This window comes from Gossypium hirsutum, chromosome A06 (assembly GCF_007990345.1).
Source record: "Gossypium hirsutum isolate 1008001.06 chromosome A06, Gossypium_hirsutum_v2.1, whole genome shotgun sequence".
Classification (NCBI taxonomy): domain Eukaryota; kingdom Viridiplantae; phylum Streptophyta; class Magnoliopsida; order Malvales; family Malvaceae; genus Gossypium; species Gossypium hirsutum.
In genome coordinates this window covers 113,741,586-113,746,092 of record NC_053429.1, presented here as the reverse complement: position 1 = coordinate 113,746,092, position 4,507 = coordinate 113,741,586, and the positions used below count along the sequence as shown (strand labels likewise).

General features: G+C 37.7%; 1 non-coding gene across 1 annotated transcript; it reads right to left on the bottom strand.

The window, feature by feature from the left end:
- Nucleotides 1–2,731: 2,731 nt before the first annotated feature.
- Nucleotides 2,732–2,838, bottom strand: LOC121231011 (small nucleolar RNA R71). The gene has a single exon (XR_005929080.1). It is a non-coding gene; the product is annotated as a small nucleolar RNA R71 (small nucleolar RNA).
- Between the last annotated feature and the right edge of the window lie 1,669 nt (nt 2,839–4,507).

Below are 4,507 nucleotides of genomic sequence, written 5' to 3'. Positions count from 1 at the left end.
GTGACTTGGGATACGCCCATGCTTTTAGCCCATGTGCAACACTGATTTTATAGCACGGCCATTACACACGCCCGTGTGGTTACCCCATGCCCAAAACTTGAGCCTTCTGTTAGATTCATTCGGCCAAGACACACGCCTGTGTGTCTAGCCCATTTTTGACATTGAATTAAAATTTTTAGTTGCAGGGGACGCACGACCATACCACACACCCATGGGAGTGGCCCGTGTGTCACACACGGCCTTGACACACGCCCATGTGTCCAATCGTGTGGACCCTTATAGGCTATTTTCCAAGCCTTTGGTCACCCCTTTTTATCAATTATACTTATTGATTATCAAATGTAAAATAAAACATAAGTACACTTTTATAAGTGATCTTTGCAAAGACTTAATGCATGGAAACCTCATATCATTGGTTTCATCCATGCTAGGTTATTCCATCTTGCATTTATGGAGATTCCTTGTCTCAATGACATATGTGAGATTGGCTCATTCTTGTGATTCATTTCCAATTCGAAACAAACCATTATATGAAATATAAACATGCATGGATTTGTAAGTCATAGCCTACTTCAAAATAAGCCAATTTCCATGGCTACATACAAAATGATAGGTATATCCTTACATGCCTTCATAGGGCAATACAATTTACAAATGGCCCAAAATGAATTAAAGCCCTATACATGCCATTTAACAAAATAAAATGTATTTATACCAAAACGGGGCTAGTTGATAGCGTGTTGACTTTCTAACCGTCTTCTAATCTTTACAAGTCCTCGACCTCTGTATGACGGGAGAAAAGAGAGGGGTAAGCATTTACATGCTTAGTAAGCTCAAATAACCGGAAAGTAAACTTACTAAGTAATTTGCATACATCTATACTAAATAATGAAACCAACAAGTATGATATGGTTCCCTATCACATGCACTCAATCAATGAGTAAGTCATATAATAAAGCATCATGTAATTTATCTTAGATGAGCTCATCATGCAATGTCTCATTTAGTACATATGTTACATATCTAACCTCGATGAGTTTCTAGGAAATCTCAATGGAATATCCATTAACCGTCAATTCATAAGGATGATCATTTCAAGTATGCACACCCGCGAACCTTACATCTTATGGCGGGATTACCAGTCCAGGCTAAATCCTCCCATTCTATAAACTCATAAGGTGATTACCAGTCCAGGCTAAATCCTATATAACGACAAACACCTTTATTGAGCTCAGATCTGAATTACTTGTCTAGGCTAAATTCAGACCCTAATCGGATTACCCGTCCGGGCTAAATCCATAATGCACATGTATTCTTCAAGAGGCTCAATCATCCAAAGGAACACCCGTCCGGGCTAGATCCTTTTCATTATTGAGATCACAGATTACCCGTCTGGGCTAAATCCTTTCTGCAACACATGCAGGATCTCTTTATGCAGACCAAATATGGTTTATCCATCGAGTTCCCTTTTTAACCTCAATCGAGACACTTTTCAATAAATTATTATTAAGCATGCATTTCATGTAATTTCATGTTATCTATAAAAGCAATTATCATGCATTCATAAACTATATAATTAGGTACATTACTAGTTTACTTTGAGTTATCCGAACTTACCTGATATTCATTTCGGTGTAGTGTTTCGGTTATTCCGAAACCTTTCGTTTTCCTCGATTAACCTCCGAAATTTGTTCCTCAGGTCTATATCAATAAAATATATAGTTAACCCTTCAAATTATAAATTTCGAGTCTAAATTCCAGCCCTGGTCCAAATGATCGTTTTGCCCCTAAACTTTCACATTTTTACGATTTAGTCCCTAGGCTCGTATAATGAAATGCATGTTATTTCTACCTTACCCAAGCCTAGCTGAACACTTCTCTATCTTATGAAAGCCCACATTTACCATTATTTCTTCATTTTTACCACAATTTAAAACTTTTGCAAAAAGGTCCCTTTAAAGGTTTTTCATGAAAATCATCTAGAAAAAGATGTTTAACACACAGCCAACTTTCAGATCCCTCCATAATCTATCAAAATACAAGCAACTCATGCATGGATAAATTTTTAAACTTGAACCCTAGCATGAAATATGGGTAGAAATGGAGTGACCAAACTACCAGGATTTCAAAAATACAAAGAACATTAAAAACGGGGCTTGGGAGCACTTACTATTAAGCTTGAAATGTTTGAAAACCCTAGTTATGGTGACAAGAGAATTTCAGCAGCTATGGGGAAGAAGATGGCTGATTTTGGCTTGATTTTTCCCATTTTATTTCATTTAAAAACCAAATGACCAAAATGCCCTTAAGCCCTTTCTTTAAAATTTCACCCATGCAAGCCCATTTTTGTCCAAAAACTTAGAAATTGGGAAAATTGCTCTCCAAGGCCTTCTAATTAATAATCTAAAGCAATTTTATACAAATTGCTTCTAGACACCAAGTTTTTCAATTTATTCAATTTAGTCCCTAATTTCTAATTGGACACCTTACTCAAGGAATTTCTTCATGAAACTTTAACACATGCATATTCTCATACTCTAAACCTGATAATAGTCATAAAATAAATATTTTGATGTCAAATTTGTGGTCCTAAAACCACTATTCTGACTAGGCCCTATTTCGAAATGTTACATCGAGCCTGGTTGAACTCATTGCCACAAAATTCAATTTTCACATGGCAAGAGTTACCAAAAAGATTCTCATGAAGTATTTCCCGCCTAGCAAGAATGCTAAGTTGAGGAATGAGATCACTGCCTTCCAACAAATGGATGATGAATCATTGTATGAGGCATAGGAAAGGTACAAAGAATTATTACGGAAGTGCTCTCATCACGCAATCCCACATTGTATCCAACTTAAGACATTTTATAATGGTCTCAATGGCCACATGAGGATGGTAGTGGATGCTTCTGCTAATGATGCTCTTCTTTCTAAGTCTTATAATGAGGCTTATGAAATCATTGAGAGGATTGCTAACAACAGTTACCAAAGGCCAATCAATCGAGCAGCGCTAGGAAGAGGAGTCGCTAGAATACATGAAGTAGACACTCTCACTTCACTCACATCTCAAGTATCCTCAATATCCTCAATGCTTAAAAATTTTACCACTAATGGGTTTAATAATTTTGTAGCACAACCACCGAATCAATTTGAAAATGTAGCCTGTGCCTATTGTAGGGAAGGACATCTGTTCGAAGAATGTCCATCGAACCCAGAATCCATTTATTACATGGGAAACCAGAACCAAAATCAAGGAAGGCAAGGACTACAATCTAATACCTACAACCCATCGTGGCGAAACCACATTAGTTTCTCTTGGAGCAACCAAGGGGCTGGACCCAGTAAGATATATGCCTAACTTAAACCAACCCAGCCACCTATTTTTACCCAAAAAGTTCAGAAACAACCTCAAGATGAACCATCCAATGGCTTAGAAAACTTGTTAAAGGTATACATGACCAAGAATGATGCCTTAATCCAAATTCAAGTAGCTACATTGAAAAGCCTGGAAAACCAAATGGGCCAGCTTGCAACTAAACTCAGAAACTAACCACAAGGTGCTTTACCTAGTGATACGGAGAATCCGAGGAATCCAGGGAAGGAGCATTGTAAAGCATTAACATTGAGGAGTGGAAAGAAAATAGAGCCCAACACTGTCGAAGTTCAAAAAGAGCCGGCTGATGCTCAAGACTTAGAGGAAGTTCAATCGAGTGTTGAAATTCCAGTTTCACCAAAACTAGAATCTACAAAATCCGACAAGGTAACTTCAGAACCAGCTAATTCTGATCAGCTAACAACTTCGTTAGATGCAAAATTGCCATAGAAAACTAATCAGCCAGTTCTAATAAAGAAGCCTCCATGACCCTACCCTCAAAGACTTCAGAAGCAGAAGCAGGAAATTCAATTCAAGAAGTTCCTAAACGTACTCAAGAAACTTCATATCAACATCCCGTTGGTTAATGCACTTGAACAAATGCCGAACTATGTCAAATTCATGAAGGATATCCTGTGAAAAAAACGAAGGCTTGGAGAATTTGAGACGGTAGCCCTGACAAAGGAATGCAGAGCATATCTTCAAGACAAACTACCCCCAAAATTGAAGGATTTTGGATGTTTTACCATACCTTACAATATTGGATCAACATATTTTGGTAAAGCACTATGTGACTTGGGTGCGAGTATCAACTTGGTGCCTATGTCAATATTTAGGAAGTTAGGGATAGGTGAAGTTAGACCGACTATGGTTACACTTCAATTAGCAGATCGATCCTTAGCACATCTAGAAGGAAAAATTGAGGACGTATTGATACGTGTAGACAAATTTATCTTTCCTGTTGACTTTGTGATTCTAGACTTTGAAGCAGACAAAGAGGTGTCGACCATCCTAGGAAGATCGTACTTAGCAACCGGAAGAACCCTTATTGATGTGCAGAAGGGCGATCTTACTATGCATGTTTAGGATGATCTGGTAACATTTAAAGTTTTTAAGTCTATGCGATTTCCTGAC